This window comes from Oncorhynchus keta, chromosome 20 (genome assembly GCF_023373465.1).
Source record: "Oncorhynchus keta strain PuntledgeMale-10-30-2019 chromosome 20, Oket_V2, whole genome shotgun sequence".
Classification (NCBI taxonomy): domain Eukaryota; kingdom Metazoa; phylum Chordata; class Actinopteri; order Salmoniformes; family Salmonidae; genus Oncorhynchus; species Oncorhynchus keta.
Window position 1 is genome coordinate 11,238,672 of NC_068440.1, and position 19,444 is coordinate 11,258,115.

The window sequence follows — 19,444 nt, forward strand, 5'->3', positions numbered from 1 at the left end:
CAACAATGTTAACTAAAACATTGTCCACAAACTATATACCCACCCACCCATCCAACCAATGATTCATTCACACATTAATCAAACATAAGCAAACATGATGCTTATTTAGTCCGTTCTCTCCTCTGTCTGTTTATGTTTAAATTGGGCTTTTATTTTGAACATGTGGTGTGTTTTTAATAAGTACAGTAGTGATGGGATTTTTGTGACTCATGTTGCAGTAGGTATTTTGACAGATGCTCTCATTGTTGCCCACAGGTACCAAGGGATGAAGATGTGAAGGAGTTTAGTGAAGGAGTTTAATGATAAAACTATCTCCAAAGCATGCAGCGGTAGTTGTAGTTACTTCCGATATGTGCATTTAAAGATTTTTTTTGGGGGGGTGAAAGGCTTAGGTTGTCAAAAACAGTGGCCGGGTGCTCATTCAAGCCCAGTACAGACACACGGAAGAGAGAAAAATAAAGCTTGGGATATGGAAAGAGCCGAACAGAGAGATATCAGAGTAGCAGACATTGTTCATTGGCAAAAGAGAGACGGACGGACGGACGGACGGACGGACGGACGGACGGACGGACGGACGGACGGACAGACAGACAGACAGACAGACAGACAGACAGACAGACAGACAGACAGACAGACAGACAGACAGACAGACAGACAGACAGACAGACAGACAGACAGACAGACAGACAGACAAGTACATGAGCTTGTCCCTGAGCGAACAACCGCCCCCACAGACCATCTCTCACTGGCTCTAACAAAGGTAGAGCCACCCACACCTCTCGTTCAGCACTTTAGCTGGCGCCACCCAGGGACGTTCAGTACCAATTTAAGCTCTCTTACAGAGGACACCCCTGAATATTAGCCAGGTAGCTCCATACACCCACACTCCCCGTTAGCCACACAGTCACTCTACCACATACAATTCAAACAAAATAACATTGAAATACCTTTTTTTCCATAACCTTTTTATAACCCCCTTTTTCTCCCCAATTTTGTGATATCCAATTACTATCTTGTCTCATCACTGCAACTCCCCAACAGGCTCGGGAGAGGCAAAGGTCAAGTCATGCATCCTCCGAAACAAGACCCTCCAAACCACACTCCTCAAAACCTCTTAAGGATCCCGCCCCTTTTTCCCCCCAATTTTCACCTAAAATGACATACCCAAATCTAACTGCCTGTAGCTCTGGACCTGAAGCAAGGATATGCATGTTATTATTATTTTTTATTTCACCTTTATTTAACCAGGTAGGCTAGTTGAGAACAAGGCCTAATTGGTTTATTAATAACTTTTCAAGTTCATAACTATGCACTCTCCTCAAACAATATCATGGTATACTTTCACTGTAATAGCTACTGTACATTGGACAGTGCAGTTAGATGAACAAGAATTTAAACTTTCTGCCAATATCAGATACATCTATGTCCTGGGAAATTATGTTACTTACAACCTCATGCATTAGCCCACGTTAGCTCAACTGTCCCAGCAGGGGACCCACTGATCCTGTAGATGTTTTAACACCTGCCTGCTTAACCCGGAAGACAGCCGCACCACTTGGACGGCCAAGCATTTATATACCTTGACATGGTTTCACACTATGAATGTCTCACAATTTGTGTATTTAGGTGAAACTTGTCTACCGCATAAATACAATGTGATCTAAAGATGCATGGAACTGTTTTCACGAGCTGACAAATCCACATAGATGTTTTGCCTGAACTATAGCCCCTGTCTCATAGTGTAATAAGTGGGGCTTCCCAAGTACACTGTGCAATAATGGCTGCCATTTCTACATTAGGGTCCGTGTTGCTATGACAATCAGTATATCAGCAAGTTTTCCCAAGTGCCAAATGGGAGGAGAAGCATTACGTTCTACCTTCCCTGGACTGCTGCTGCACTAATTAGTGACTGGCTTTCTAGCTTCCTAACTGAGGTGCCATTGATTGGGCTGAGACTAGAGACACTGGAGTGTGACACACAGCCCTGTCACTCGAATTAGCTTAGCCCAGCTGTGGCTATAAAGCAATGGTTTGTTGTTTTCCATAAACAATATGATGCCGCAGACCTAAAAGACCCGTAATCTTCCCAAGAGGAGATATGTAACTTTACAGGCTCTATTTGATGGATAAATCCCTGTTTGAAGTATAAAAACCTCTGTGGCATAACTTCAACCATCGAAAGCAAGGTTTGTGTGGAAAATATACACTCCAGCAAGCCCAATAATCCACTTAGAAAACAGGGTAACGGCACAGTTGAAAAGTTATCGTGATACCTTGCAATCATGACGCAATATACGCGCCTGCTGCAGACCGTACTTGATACAAAGTTACAGAAAGCTAAACCAACAACCACACAAACTGAAATTGGATACATTGTAAACACAGGTCCAACAAGGAAAACACATAGCTTGCTAGCATCGATTTGTTTTTCCAGAGACGTACTTTTGGAGCATCTGATGACCTAACGTGGTGTGAAGAACATACAGTTCCCCGGTCCCCTCCGCCGCTATGCTGTCAAATCCTTCCACATGTTTCTAGTTTAATCCAGCTGTTTACAGCTCCTGATATGTTTTAATTCAGTTGTCATATTGGCAGGTTTGCTAGCTACAAACTATTTAGCTAGCTTCTACCCTAGTGTTTGTTATGCAATGTGATCCCCTCGCAAGTAACAGTCAGTGTCAACGAGTGTCCTGATAGGAAGGCAAACTTTTCTAGCTATGCCAGAGAAAATCAGCATTATCAGCTCATTGTTATGGATGTACTGAAAGGAATGTCAATAGAAAACAGCGTAAACAAATACAAATGCAGCTACTTTGCTGTTATTCTGGCTGCAGAGGCCTTGACTGTAGCCGTAGCTAGTCAGCTAGCTAGCAAGCAAGGGACAACAGGCTAATAAAATTGTAATTTTACTTGACAATCATACTTAGGGATTATACAAAAAGTGCAAGGAAATTACCATTTCTAGAGCGATTGCTGACTTGAAAATGTTGGAATTGAAAAATGTTGGAATTGAAGTGTAACACGTACACTTAAAATTTGATAATTGCATACCGGTAAACAGGTTTCCTAAATCTGAACATTGAGAACCTGCAAATGTCATGTGGTTAAGGTAATTCTATACTAGCAAATCCAAACGGAGCCAGAAGGAAAAACGCCAGAATGTTCAATCTCTACATTCTTACAAAAACGGGTTCCAAATGGGTTATTCGTCTGTCCCCATAGCAGAATCCTTTTTTGTTCTAGGTAGAAAAACTATTTTTGGTAGAACCCTTTCCACAGAGGGTTCTATATGGAACTCAAAAGGGTTCTACCTAGTTCTAAAGAGCACCCTTTCTCTAAGAGTTCAGATTCAAAGCATAGAAGGGTAAAAACTATTTCAATCTTCACCTTTAGTCAGCTCAGGAGGAGTGTCTGCCATCACTCTGTTGACTCCAATACAGTGTAAACAACCTGACACACATCACATCACCTTTTTTACCATGAGATCCATTAGGACTGAGGAGAAATTATGAACATTCTACAAGCTCTTGTCCCAGCAGCCTTTGAAAGGTCATGCATTGTGAAGGCAGATAGAGGTGGTACCGTTTAGGCCCACATCGGTAACTGTGAGCCAGCAGATAAGCAGGAAGAGGCGATTCCATTTCTTTCGGTCTACGAGTCTACCTGTGAATTTATCGGTGTGTTTGTACATCTAATAAAACAACTTTTTTTGGTCTATTTAATTCTGCCTGTGGGTCTGAAGGAGGTACAATCCTTTCCAACGTTGGACGTTCTTGAGTGTCCATCCTATGAATAAGAAAGACACCCTCTTTGTCTCTACCAATCTCCTGCCAACATCATATGCAGTTTTACTTTTACTGTCTTATTTCTACCTTATTTCTATTCTGGTATCACCCTGCCTGTCAATCAATTTATCAATCAACCAACAAGCAAGCAACCAATTGGCCATCCTCACTTACCAGCGAGTCTTCTACGGTGAAGTTGAACATGTTCATGGCGTCCGTCTTCAGGTTGGAAACAAACTCCTTGTACTCTGGGTTCTGTGGCTCTTTGTAGGTCAGAATCTTCACACTCTGTCAGGATAGATGAATGACAACCAGTCAGAAAAACGCAAAAGCATAACACACAACATACAGATTATACCGTACACATTGCCATAGTCTCATGTGACAGACGGCACAAACAATCATCAACTCCTGCGTCTCATTTTAATTAGAGGTTCACAGCGAAGATGTGAAACCTATTGTTATTCTTAGATTTAAAAAAAAAATACAAATCCTGGACATGTTAAAATAACTCTAACTTTTTTTCTAAATTGGCACACTAGAGCCCATGACTTGGTCAAAAAGAATGCCACCCACAGATGCACAATTGAGAGCATCCTGTCGGGCTGTATCACTGCCTGGTACGGCAACTGCTCCGCCCACAACCGTAAGGCTCTCCAGAGGGTAGTGAGGTCTGCACAACGCATCACCGGGGGCAAACTACCTGCCATCCAGGACACCTACACCACCCGATGCCACAGGAAGGCCATAAAGATCATCAAGGACATCAACCACCCGAGCCACTGCCTGTTCAACCCGCTATCATCCAGAAGGCGAGGTCAGTACAGGTGCATCAAAGCAAGGGCCGAGAGACTGAAAAACAGCTTCTATCTCAAGGCCATCAGACTGTTAAACAGCCAGCACTAACATTGAGTGGCTGCTGCCAACACACTGACTCAACTCCAGCCACTTTAATAATGGAAAACTTGATGTAAAAACTGTATCACTAGCCACTTTAAACAATGCCACTTAATATAATGTTTACATACCCTACATTACTCATCTCATATGTATATACTGTACTCGATACCATCTACTGCATCTTGCCTATGCCGTTCTGTACCATCACTCATTCATATATCTTTATGTACATATTCGTCATCCCTTTACACTTACATTTACATTTAAGTCATTTAGCAGACGCTCTTATCCAGAGCGACTTACAAATTGGTGTGTATAAGGTAGTTGTTGTGAAATTGTTAGGTTAGATTACTCATTGGTTATTACTGCATTGTCGGAACTAGAAGCACAAGCATTTCGCTACACTCGCATTACCATCTGCCAACCATGTGTATGTGACAAATAAAATTTGATTTGATGTGGCACTGTAATAAGCAGGCTCACTTATTTTATTTTTATTTATTTAACCTTAACTAGGCAAGTCTGTTCAGAATAAATTCTTATTTACAATGACGGCCTGCCCCGGCCAAACCCGGACGACGCTGGGCCAATTGTGTGCCGCCCTATAGGACTCCCAACCATGGCCGGATGGGATACAACCAGGGAATGTAGTGACGGCTCTTGAAATGAGATGCAGTGCCTTAGACCGCTGCGCCACTCGGGAGGCCAAAGCCCATATTGACCTAGAAACTTGAAATGTTGTATGTAGGTGTCTTTCCTCATGCTGAAGAAATGTGTCTCAAGAACACATAAGGTCCATCAGGATACATTTTCCTCCATCTTGGAAATTTTGGAAAACTTTAGAAAAATGTATTCTCATTAACCATACATCTCTTAACTTAGTTTGAGCTAAGGGATTGGTTAAGAGATGCTTGAGTTATTGATGAATCAGGAAATCAGACTTTGCGTCCCCATTTAAATCGTTTGTAAATCCACTTCACACTTGAAACTTTTTAGGGGCATCATTTGCTCATTGTGCTCTAGCAACTCCTTGTGACAGGGCCGCGCACCTGCAAGCTGACTTCAGTCGTCAGTCGAACTGTGTGTCCTTCCGACACATTGTTGCGGCTGACTTCTGGGTTAAGCGAGCATTGCAATAAGAAGTAGACGCCCAGGTGGGTCATGTTTTGGAGGATGCATGACTTGACCCTTGCAGAGATGAGCCAAGGGATCTAATTCAGGGATAAAACTGGGTATGCTTCTGGCAATACCATACCAGTGTGATAAGTACTGGGACTGGGACGGGAGACCGCCTGGGAAAACCAGGTGCCGTAAGCAAAAAATTAAATAATTGACATTATCGATCATAGTCTGCTGCCGGAAAAACGTATGTGTTATGGCTTTACATTCCCTGGTATATTGTGGATAAAGAGTTACCTGCTAAATAGAACACAGAGGGTGTTCTTTAATGGAAGCCTCTCCAACATAATCCAGGGAGAATCAGGAAATCGACAGGGCAGTTGTCTAGGCCCCTTACTTTTTTCAAACCTTAGTAACGACACGCCACTGGCTTTGAGTAAAGCTCAACACTATATATGTCAGCTACTACAGAGACTGAAATGACTGTAACATTTAACAAAGAGCTGCAGTAAGTTTCAGAGTGGGCGGCAAGGAATAAGTTAGTCCCAAATATTTCTACAACTAAAAGCATTGTATTTGGGACAAATCATTCAAAAAACCCTAAACCTAAACGAAATATTGTAATAAATCATGTGGAAATTGAGCAAGTTGAGGTGACCAAACTGTTTGGCGTAACCCTGGATTGTAAACTGTCGTGGTCAAAACATATTGATACAACAGTAGCTAAGATGGGGAGAAGTCTGTCCATAATAAAGCGTTGATTCTACCTTCTTAAAAGCACTTATCAACAAGGCAGGTCCTACAGGCCCTAGTTTAGTCACACCTGGACTACTGTTCAGTCGTGTGGTCAGATGCCACAAAAAGGGACTTTTTCAAAATTTCAATTGGTTCAGAACAGGTCAGCACGTTTGGCCCTTGGATGTACACAGAGAGCAAACATTAATAATATGGATGTCAATCTCTCCTGGCTCAAAGTGGGGGAGAGATTGACTTCATCACTACTTGTATTTGTGAGAGGTGTTGACATGTTGAATGCACCGAGCTGAAATACTGACACACAGCTCGGACACTCATGCATACCCCACAAGACATGCCACCAGAGGTCTCTTCACAGTCCCCAATTCCAGAACAGACTATGGGAGGCGCACAGTACCACATATAGCCATTACTACATGGAACTCTATTCCACATCAAGTAACTGATGCAAGCAGTAAAATGTGATTAAAAAACATATAAAATACACCTTATGGAACAGCAGGGACTGTGAAGCAAAACTAACATTGGCACACACTCATGCATACACACAATGACATATGCACTATACACACATGTACACATTGATTTTGTATTGTAGATATGTAGTAGTGGTGGAGTAGGGGCCTGAGGGCACACAGTGTGTTTGTGAAATCTGTAAATGTTTTGTAAAATTATATAACTGCCTTCATTTTGCTGGACCCCAGGAAGAGCAGAAAATGGGGATTCATAATAAATACAAAATACAAACATGGCCACACTATACCAGTAGATGCATATCAGCACATAAGCTAATATGCTTAAATATTCTCAAAATACTTCAAAATTCTTCTACTCGTGAACCATAAGACCAAATAACACCAAATGTGGAATGTAAGTCCATGGTACATGTCTTAGTTTAGTTTAAAAAAAGGGATTGGTCAAAAGGTGGCTGAGTTATTGACAAATCAAAAATCTGATTTGAAACCACTGTAAATCCACTCCACAGTGGCTTATGAGCTTGCCATTGTTATCATAGACATCTCTAAGATGAACCATACTGAATTTGGTATTGATATCTCGAAAATCAAGGAAACTATAAACAACTAATTCCTTGCATATGTAACGCCAATGCTCAAAATAATCTTCTCCTCATGAACCATGGCCAGATTCACTCCTAATTTTGTATTCAGACTTATGATTGCACTTTTTTTTATTTAGATTTTTTATTTCAACTTTATTTAACCAGGAAGGTCAGTTGAGAACAAGTTCTCATTAACAACTGTGACCTGGCCAAGATAAAGCAAAGCAGTGTAACACAAACAACAACACAGAGTTACACATGGAATAAACAAACGTACAGTCAATAACACAATAGAGAAAATCTATATACAGTGTGTGCAAATGGCGTGAGGGAGTAAGAAAATAAATAGGCCATAGTAGGTGAAGTAATTACAATTTAGCAAATTAACACTGGAGTGATAGATGTGCAGATGATGATGTTCAAGTAGAAATACTGGTGTGCAATAGAGCAAAAAAATAAATAAAAACAATATGGGGATGAGGTAGGTAGATTTTTAGGCTATTTACAGATGGGCTATGTACAGCTGCAGCGATCGGTTAGCTGCTCGGATAGCTGATGTTTGAAGTTGGTGAGGGAGATAAAAGTCTCCAACTTCAGCGATTTTTGCAGTTCGTTCCAGTCACAGGCAGCAGAGTACTGGAACGAAAGGCGGCCAAATGAGGTGTTGGCTTTCGGGATGATCAGTGAGATACACCTGCTGGAGCGTGACCTCATCTACGGATGGGTGTTGCCATCGTGACCAGTGAACTGAGATAAGGCGGAGCTTTACCTAGCATGGACTTGTAGACCTAGATGACCTGACCTTTGAGCCAGTGGGTCTGGCGACGAATATGTAGTGAGGGCCAGCCGACTAGAGCATACAAGTCGCCGTGGTGGGTGGTATAAGGTGCTTTAGTGACAAAACGGATGGCACTGTGATAGACTGCATCCAGTTTGCTGAGTAGAGTGTTGGAAGCCATTTTGTAGATGACATCGCCGAAGTCGAGGATCGGTAGGATAGTCAGTTTTACTAGAGTAAGCTTGGCGGCGTGAGTGAAGGAGGCTTTGTTGCGGAATAGAAAGCCGACTCTTGATTTGATTTTCGATTGGAGATGTTTGATGTGAGTCTGGAAGGAGAGTTTGCAGTCTAGCCAGACACCTAGGTACTTATAGATGTCCACATATTCAAGGTCGGAACCATCCAGGGTGGTGATGCTAGTCGGGCATGCGGGTGCAGGCAGCGATCGGTTGAAAAGCATGCATTTGGTTTTACTCGCGTTTAAGAGCAGTTGGAGGCCACGGAAGGAGTGCTGTATGGCATTGAAGCTCGTTTGGAGGTTAGATAGCACAGTGTCCAATGACGGGCCGAAAGTATATAGAATGGTGTCGTCTGCGTAGAGGTGGATCAGGGAATCGCCCGCAGCAAGAGCAACATCATTGATATATACAGAGAAAAGAGTCTGGACAACACCCGAGAATTGAACCCTGTGGCACCTCCATAGAGACTGCCAGAGGACCGGACAGCATGCCCTCCGATTTGACACACTGAACTCTGTCTGCAAAGTAATTGGTGAACCAGGCAAGGCAGTCATCCGAAAAACCGAGGCTATTGAGTCTGCCGATAAGAATATGGTGATTGACAGAGTCGAAAGCCTTGGCGAGGTCGATGAAGACGGCTGCACAGTACTGTCTTTTATCGATGGCGGTTATGATATCGTTTAGTACCTTGAGTGTGGCTGAGGTGCATAAGGTGACCGGCGCTCGGAAACCAGATTGCACATGGAGAAGGTACGGTGGGATTCGAGATGGTCAGTGACCTGTTTGTGAGCTATTTATGATGACTTGGCTTTCGAAGACCTTAGATAGGCAGGGCAGGATGGATATAGGTCTATAACAGTTTGGGTCCAGGGTGTCTCCCCCTTTGAAGAGGGGGATGACTGCGGCAGCTTTCCAATCCTTGGGGATCTCAGACGATATGAAAGAGAGGTGGAACAGGCTGGTAATAGGGGTTGCGACAATGGCGGCAGATAGTTTCAGAAATAGAGGGTCCAGATTGTCAAGCCCAGCTGATTTGGATAGTAAATTTTACGAGGGTATGTTTGGCAGCGTGAGTGAAGGAGGCTTTGATGCGAAATAGGAAGCTGATTCTAGATTTAATTTTGGATTGGAGATGTTTAATATGAGTCTGGAAGGAGAGTTAAGATTGATTCTACATGATAGAGTGCTTGCTTTGTTATCAAACTGACCTTGTGTCCTTTCTGGCATCCTGTGAACCCCGTTCATTGCTGCTGCTCGCAGCTATATTTGTAATTGTTATGTATGCATCACCCTTAGTTACAACACAGGACTTCATAACCACATGCTAGAGTTGAGGGAATACATGGTTGCTCTGAGATCAGTAAGTATAAGAGCTTAGCCTACAGCAAAACAACAACAGAAGACACATCAAGCCTTTTTGTTTATGTGTTAATGGACCATGTGCAACAATAAAATCTGTCTCCTTGTCTTTTATCCTCCTTTGTTCTTTCATCCAAGATTTCTGGGATGATGGTGTTAATGTGAGCCAAGCACTTCATGGCTACCAACGTGAGTGCTACAGGACAGTAGTCATTTAGGCAGGTTACCATCGCTTTCTTGAGCACAGGGACATGTAGGTATTACAGACTCTCTCATGGAGAGTTTGAAAATGTCAGTGAAGACAAATGCTCTGAGTATATGTCCTGGTAATCTTTCTAGTTACGTTACAGCCTCATTCTAAATACAAAATGTTCCTCATCAATCTACACACAATGACAAAGCGAAAACAGTTATTTTTTTTGTGCAAATTTATTGAAAATAAAAAAATAAAATACCTTATTTACATAAGAATTCAGACCCTTTGATATGAGACTCAAATTTGAGCTCATCCTTGAGATGTTTCTACAAGATGATTGGGACTCCAACTGTGGTAAATTAAATTGATTGGACATGATTTGGAAAGGTACACACTGGTCTGTATAAGGTCCCACAGTTGAAAATACATGTCAGAGCAAAAACCAAGCCATGAGGTCAAAGGATTTGTCAGTAGAGCTCAGAGACAGGATCTGGAGAAGGGTACCAAAACATTTCTGCAGCATTGCAGGTCCCCAAGAACACAGTGGCCTCCATCATTCGTAAATGGAAGAAGTTTGGAACCACCAACACTCTTCCTAGAGCAGGCCGTCCAGCCAAACTGAGCAATAGAAGAGCCTTGGACAGGGAGGTAACCCGATGGTCACTCTGACAGAGCTCCAGAGTGCCTCTGTGGAGACGGGAGAACTTTCCAGAAGGACAACCATTTCTGCAGCACTCCACCAATCTCCACCAATCAGCCACTGAGGAGTGGCTTCCAGATCCTCAGTAAAAGGCACATGCCAGTCTGCTTGGAGTTTTCCAAATGCACTTAAAGTACTCTCAGACCATGAAAAACAAGATTCTCTGGTCTGACGAAACCAATATTGAAGTCTTTGGCCTGAATGCCAAGCGTCACCTCTGAAGGAAGCCCGTCACCATCCCTACTATGAAGCATGGTGGTGGCAGCATCATGCTGTGTACAGGTGTGCCAAGCTTGCAGTGTCATACCCAAGAAGACTCGAAGCTGTAATTGCTGCCAAAGATGCTTCAACAAACTATAGAATAAAACGTCTGTATACTTATGTAAATGTAATATTTCAGATTTAAAAGAAAATACTTTTGCAAACTTTACTACAAACATGCTTTTGCGTTGTAATTTTGCGGTATTGTGTGTAGATTAATGAGGGGGAAAAAACAATTTAATCCATTTTAGAATAAGGTTGTTACGTAACAAAATGTGGAAAAAATCAAGGGATCCGAATACTGTTTTCAATTTCCAACAATCAGTGTCTGAAATAAGACCATGACCAACCAGGAATACCTGGTGCACTGAAAAATTGGAATAACAGGAGACTGGTGTTTGGGGACAGAAAACCAATTTCAACACATCATTGGCACATTGGCCCAATGCTGTACTCAAGATAGCGTCTGTGACATCAGCAGATGTCACAGTAAAATTTGAATTAAATCTAAATAGCACAATAATTGTGTTCATCAAAGTCTGTGTGTTTAAGAGAGACTTCTGGGCCGCATCTCAATCAACTGCTTCCGCCGGTGTCTGTAAAAATGACTGGAGATGAATAGGTTCTTTCCACATCATAAGAGTACGTGTCAACCCACATATTTTTTTATATATATAAATCTGAGCTTTCTATATCTGTCAGATAAAGGATACGTACTTCAAAACACTTCCTTTTGATTTATCTGTTTAGCCACGTATGAATGTGTCATACAATGCGTTTCTAAATATATTTTTCTGACACAGTTGACACATTTAAACTCAGTTTTTCACAATTCCTGACATTTAACCCGAGTAAAGATTCCCTGTCTTAGGTCAGTTAGGATCACCACTTTATTTTAAGAGTGTGAAATGTCAGAATAATAGTAGAGAGAATGATTTATTTCAGCTTTAATTTCTTTCATCACATTCCTCAGTCAGAAGTTAACATACAATCAATTAGTATTTGGTAGCATTGCCTTTAAATTGTTTAACTTGGGTCAAACGTTTCAGGTAGCTTTCCACAAACTTCCCACAATAAGTTTTATGTATTTTGGCCCATTCCTCCTGACAGAGCTGGTGTAACTGAGTCAAGTTTGTAGGCCTCCTTGGTCGCACACGCTTTTTCAGGTCTGCACACACATTTTCTATAGGATGGAGTTCAGGGCTTTGTGATGGCCACTCCAATACCTTGACTTTGTTGTCCTTAAGCCATTTTGCCACAACTTTGGAAGTATGCTTGGGGTCATTGTCCATTTGGAAGACCCATTTGTGACCAAGCTTTAACTTCCTCACTGATGTCTTGAGATGTTGCTTCAATATATCCACCTAATTTTCCATCCTCATGATGCCATCTATTTTGTGAAGTGCATCAGTCCCTCCTACAGCAAAGCACCCCCACAACATGATTCTGCCACCCCCGTGCTTCACGGCCTCCCTCTTTTTCCTCCAAACAAAACGATGGTCATTATGGCCAAACAGTTCTATTTCTGTTTCATCAGACCAGAGGACATTTCCAGTACGATCTTTGACCCCATGTGCCTTTGCAAACCGTAGTCTGGATTTTTTATGGTGGTTTTGGAGCAGTGGCTTCTTCCTTGCTACGCGGCCTTTCAGGTTATGTCGATATAGGACTTGTTTTATTGTGGATATAGATACTTTTGTACCCTTTTTCCTCCAGCATCTTCACAAGGTCCTTTGCTGTTGTTCTGGGATTGATTTGCACTTTTCGCACCAAAGTACGTTCATCTCTAGGAGACAGAACGTGTCTCCTTCCTGAGCGGTATGACGACTGCGTGGTCCCATGGTGTTTATACTTGCGTACTATTGTTTTGTGCAGATGAACGTGGTACCTTCAGGCGTTTGGAAATTACTCCCAAAGATGACACAGACTTATGGAGGTCTGGTTCATCCTTTTTTCTGAGGTCTTCGCTGATTTATTTAGATTTTCCCATGATGTAAGGCAAAGAGACACTGAGTTTGAGGGTAGGCCTCGAAATACATCCACAGGTACACCTCCAATTGACTTAAATCATGTCAATTTGCATATCAGAAGATTCTAAAGCCATGACATCATTTTCTTGAATTTTCCAAGCTGTTTAAAGCCACAGCCAACTTAGTGTATGTAAACTTGTGACCTACTGGAATTGTGATACAGTGAATTTTAAGTGAAATAATCTGTCTGTAAACAATTGTTGGAAAAATGACTTGTGTCATGCACAAAATAGATGTCCTAACCGACTTGCCAAAACTATAGTTTGTTAACAAGAAATTTGTGGAGTGGTTGAAAAACAAGTTTTAATGACTCCAACCTAATACCCTGACTACACCGCTCGAGTCGTGTGTGCGAGCATTTCAAAATAAATTTAGGAATCTATGTTATTCAATTATTCCACCCACACTGCTCACGCACGTCAATGAGCGTCTGCGTTGCCAAGGGCTAAAATAGAAGTCATTCCTATTGCTGACGTAGATCGTGCTGCAAGTCCTGCCTCTCCCATCTCCTCATTGGTTATACGCATGTGGGTGATTGAAAGATGAACTGTTGCCGGTTGTCATGGTAATATTATGAAAGTTTAGATGCCAATCACCATATAAGTTAAATGATGAAAACGCCTGGAAGGAGGAGAGATGACTAGAAACGATTCGGTTGACCATTTTTATGTGTGGATTAATTGTCGGAGAAGAGGATTAATGTAATTGGTTCAGAGTTTGTTTTGATATTTTAACCGGCGTGTCGTGATCACGTTTGTTGTAGGGGGACAAAATACATTTATGCACGATGGCGCACGATGGCGCACGATGGCGCACTCGCGCAGCCGGTGTGGGTTCCATGTAGGTGTATGTAAACTTCCGACTTCAACTGTGCCTACAGGGGTCCTAAAATTCTAAATCAAATATCTAAATGGCCCATGGTATTGTATGACCATCTTGCCTGACGAGTCAAACTGAATTCTTCCGCAGCTCTATGTTTGCTACATACTTCAGACTGCCATCGTTGAAATCTTTTGTGATGAAGTCAAAATGAGGGGTGCTGTACAAAAACAAAGTCATCAGTGATTGGATCATCTCTAACCAATCAGAGTATCAAAGCCAATGACGAATTCTCAAATGCCGTATACCCACCTGTGTTTTAAAAAAGACTAGGCAACTAATGTTAAGACCAAATTACAATGACGGCCTACCCCGGCCAAACCTGGACGACGCTGGGCCAATTGTGAGCCGCCCTATGGGACTCCCAATCACGGCTGGTTGTGATGCAGCCTGGATTCGAGTGCCTTAGACCGCTGCTCCACTTGGGAGCTCCAAGAAAGGGAAAGGGAAAGGGAAGGAGGATACCTAGTCAGTTGAACAACAATGTATTCAACTGAAATGTGTCTTCCGCATTTAACCCAACCCCTCTGAATCAGAGAGGTGCGGGAGGCTGTCTTAATCAACATCCACGTCTTCGGCGCCTGGGGAACAGTGGGTTAACTGCCTTGCTCAGACCAAACCAGTGTTGTTTTTTCTCATAGCATTCTCTCAGGCAGTCTGTATAATTTGGTTGATGACAAGTCAGACTGCAAGTGAACATGCATCAATCTGTTGCGTGATGATGAAATGAGTGTTCAGTCATGATGAAATGAGTGGATGTTAAAATCCAAACGGAAAATATTTACACAAGAAGCAATCTAATATCACACAGTCAAACTCTCAGTCGTTTAGTAAGTTCGCCATTCTGCGATTCTCACTCATCCAGCCACTCGGGTCATGTGACACTGTTGATGCCCATTCTGTGTTCTTTTTTTTCTCCCACATTCTGTGTTCTTTTTTTCTCCCACATTCTGTGTTCTTTTTTTCTCCCACATTCCATCATCTGAAATAGCTAATAGTGAGGCAAAATCCCATGCGATTAGCATAACTCCTTCCCTCTGTTTCCCTACCGCAGACTCATCATGCTTTTCTTTTTTTTTTCTGTATGTTCAATGCATTCACTCTTTCTTCGTGACATGCTGCCATCTATTTAAAATGTCCGCCAGAGGGACAAATTTGACATAACTTCCAAAACTGTTTGTTTTGTCAAATGGTTTAGTATGCTAGGAAAATGGATTAGCTTGGTTTAACTGACCATAATGCCAAGTGGTAACTGGCCGTAACATTGTAGGTGTGGTTGTAGTTTTGCTGTCTGGGTACTGTCATCAAGACAAGTCATCTGCATGCTAAACACACTATATTTCTCATACAGTGTTACTGTGTTTTGGGAGATATAATCAGACATATTCAGCTGTAGCATGTTGTTGGCATAGTCATATTTTCCTCATTCCTTTGTCTCATCCATTCCTCTCTTGAAAAAAGAAGGTACATAGAGTACATGGCCTTCAGAAAGTATTCATACCCCTTGATTTATTCCACATTATGTTGTGTTACAGCCTGAATTCAAAATGGAGTAAACTGATTTGTCTTCTCACCAATCTACACACAAAATACCCAATAATGACAAAGTGAAAACATGTTTACAGACATTTTTGCAAATTTATCCCAAATGAAATACAGAATTATCTAATTTTCCTAAGTATTCTCACCCCTTAGTCAATACTTTGTAGAAGCGCATTTGGCAGAAATTACAGCTGTGAGTCTTTCTGGGTAAACCTCTAAAGAGTTTTGCACACCTGGATTGTGTAACATTTGTACATGATTATTTTCTGTTTAATTGTTTGGTTATCATTTATAGACAACCATTTTCAAGTCTTGCAATAGATTTTCAAAAATATTTAGGACAAAACTGTAACTGGGCCACTCAAGAACATTCACTGTCTTCTTGGTAAGCAACTCCAGTGTAGATTTGGCCTTGTGTTGTAGGTTATTGTCCTGCTGAAAGGTGGATTAATCACCCAGTGTCTGGTGGAAAACAGACTGAACCATTCCGTTTCTTTTTACCCTGAAAAACTCCACAGTCCTTAATGATTACAAGCATACCCATAGTGTCATGTTGTGTGTGTAGGTGGGAAGTCAGGCGCAGGAGAATCAAACTTGGTATAATGGAGTAGTTTAATAACGTAAACAAACTCCAAAACCAAAGTATATAATAAAATAAACGTGGGTACAAGAACCCGTCGCACACCAGTCCATAAATCACGAGCACAACAATAAACAATCTCTGACAAGGACATGAGGGTAAAAAAAGGGTTAAATACACAACAATAAATTAATGGGATTGGAACCATGTGTGTAGGAAGACAAGACAAAACCAATGGAAAGTTAAACATGGATCAATAATGGCCAGAAGACTGGTGACATCGACTGCAGAGCACCGCCCGAACAAGGAGAGGCAACGACTTCGGCAGACATAGCATGATGCAGCCACCACTATGTTTGAAAATATGGAGAATGGTACTCCGTAATGTGTTGTATTGGATTTGCCCCAAACATAACACTTTACATTCAGGACAAAAAGTGAATTGCTTTACCACATTGTTTGCAGTATTACTTTAGTGATTTGTTGCTAACAGGATACATGTTTTGGAAATGTTTTATTCTGTACAGGCTTCCTTCTTTTCACTCTGTCAATTAGGTTAGTATTGTGGAGTACCTAACTCTTTAACTGTTTTAAAGTAACCATTGGCATAATGGTGAACAACTGAGTTAGGAAGGACACCCCGTATCTTTGTAGTGACATTTACATTTAAGTCATTTAGCAGACGCTCTTATCCAGAGCGACTTACAAATTGGTGCATTCACCTTATGACATCCTGGGTGTATTGATACAACATCTAAAGTGAAATTAATAACTTCACCATGCTCAAAGGGATATTCAATGTCTGCTTTATTATTTTACACTGAACAAAAAGAAAAACTGTGTGTTGGTCCCATGTTTCATTAGCTGAAATAAAATATCCCAGAAATGTTCCATACGCACAAAAAGCTTATTTCTCTCAAATGTTGTGCACAAATTTGTTTACATCCATGTTAGTGACTATTTCTCCTTTGCCAAGATAATCCATCCACCTTACAAGTGTGGCATTTCATTCCTATTGATTAAACAGCATGATCATTACTCAAGTGCACCTTGTGCTGGGGACAATAAAAGGCCATGCTAAAATGTGCAGTTTTGTCACACAACATAATGCCACAGATGTCTCAAGTTTTGAGGGAGTGTGCAATTGGCATGCTGACTGCCGGAGTGTCCACCTGAGCTGTTGCCAGAGAATGGAATGTTAATTTCTCTATCATAAACCACCGCCAATGTCCTTTTATAGAATTTGGCAGTACGTCTAACCGGCCTCACAACCGTATGGCGTCGTGTGGGTGAACGGTTTGCTGATGTCAACGTTGTGAACAGAGTGCCCCATGGTGGCGGTGGGGTTATGGTATGGGCAGGCACAAGCTATGGACAATGAATACAATTGCATTTTATCGATGGCAAGTTCAATGCACAGAGATACCGTGTCGAGATCCTGAGGCCCACTGTCGTGCCATTCATCTGACGCCATCACCTTATGTTGTCCCAGTTATTCCATGGCCTGCATACTCACCAGACATGTCACCCATTGAGCATATTTGGGATGCTCTGGATTGACATATACAACAGCGTGTTCCAGTTCCCACCAATATCCAGCAACCTCGCACAGACTTTTAACAAGGCACACCTGTTAATTGAAATGCATTCCAGGTGAATGCATTCCATTCTACCTCATGAAGCTGGTTAAGATAATGCCAAGAGCGTGCAAAGCTGTCATCAAGGCAAAGGGGGGCTACTTTGAAGAATCTCAAACACAAAATATATTTTAATTTGTTTAACACTTTTTTGGTTACTACATGATTCCATATGTGTCATTTCATAATTTTGATGTTGTCACTATTACTCTACAATGCAGAAAATAGTAAAATAAAGAAAAACCCTTGAATGAGTAGGTGTGTCTAAACTTTTGACTGGTACTGTATATTTAATCCATTTAAAATTCAGGCTGTAACAAAACAAAATGTGGAAAAAGTCAAGGGGTATGAATACTTTCGTATTGCACCGTATATCACAGAAAAACCTTGCAATTTTTTGGCAAACACTCCAATTTTTCAGCAGGTTAATGAGATTTCCTTGAAATTCCGATGAAACTTATTGTTTCACAACCTTATCAAAATAATGTAACATGAACCTCTTATTACCTACAGATACAGCTGCATGATTTACCACTTTTTTTCTTATATCTTGCTCAGTCATCACTCATTTACCCTCCCTCCCATCATAATATCACTCATAACTACAGTACCCCACTAAATCCCTCTCCTATATCCTCTACTCATTCTATCCCCCTTCCATTCCTCTTTTTTAGGCTACCTGGTAAAAAAAAAACTCTCATCCGCCTTCATACCAGTCGTATATTACTCATAACTACAGCATAATAATAAATCAGATTTTTATTGCGCTTTTCCCAGACCCAAAGACGCAGTCCCCACTAAATCCCTCTCCCATACCCCTTACTCATTCTCTCCCTCCCTTCGTTCCTACAGACCTCCCTCATTCCTCTCTGTCATCCCCCTCTCACCCTGAAGGCCTTCTTGGCGGCGTAGTCGTCTGAGTCTCCTCTGTACCAGGGCCTAGCGGGCTGCTTCCTCAGGCTGTGTCCAAACAGGTCAATGAAGAAGAAGGCATAGTCCTCCGGGGGCAGGCCTTCCCTCCAGAACTGTACCATCAGCCTCCGGAAAGTGTCCCATGAGCAGCACATGTACACCACTGAAGAAAAAGTAAAAGAAGAAGAATGTATCAATGACATGTACAGTATATCAGTGGAATGTACCACTGTATGCTACTGTTTGTGTGCCACAGTGTCATTTACCAATGTGCTACTGTTTGTGTACCACAGTGGAATGAACCAATGTGCTACTGTTTGAGTGCCCCTAAAGAGGGTGGACAGAAAACAATAAGGGGAATTGACTAGTACTGTTAATGGGCAATGCAGGTGCAACACTAAGGAAAAAGGACATAGGTGAAAGACTAACAACCACTGCACTGCAACCTGTTCTCAGAGAATTTCCTATTCTGTACGTAAATCCAAAACACTACACGTAGTATACGTTATGTTTCGTATCGTAGGCATTCATTTGTGGGTGTCCATCGCTCATTTCCTGTATGTTACGAATTACAATTTCTATTATATGTTAGGAACTTGCGAAACATACTATACAGTGAGTTCAGAAAGTATTCAGATACCTTTAATTCTTCCACATTTTGTTACTTTTCAGCCTTATTCTGAAATTGATTTTTTTTTAAAACATCTCATC

The 19,444-nt window shown here is 41.6% G+C and overlaps 1 pseudogene; it reads right to left on the bottom strand.

The window, feature by feature from the left end:
• LOC118399384 (atrial natriuretic peptide receptor 1-like) overlaps positions 1 to 19,444 on the bottom strand; it is a 114,650-nt pseudogene that overhangs the window by 62,262 nt on the left and 32,944 nt on the right.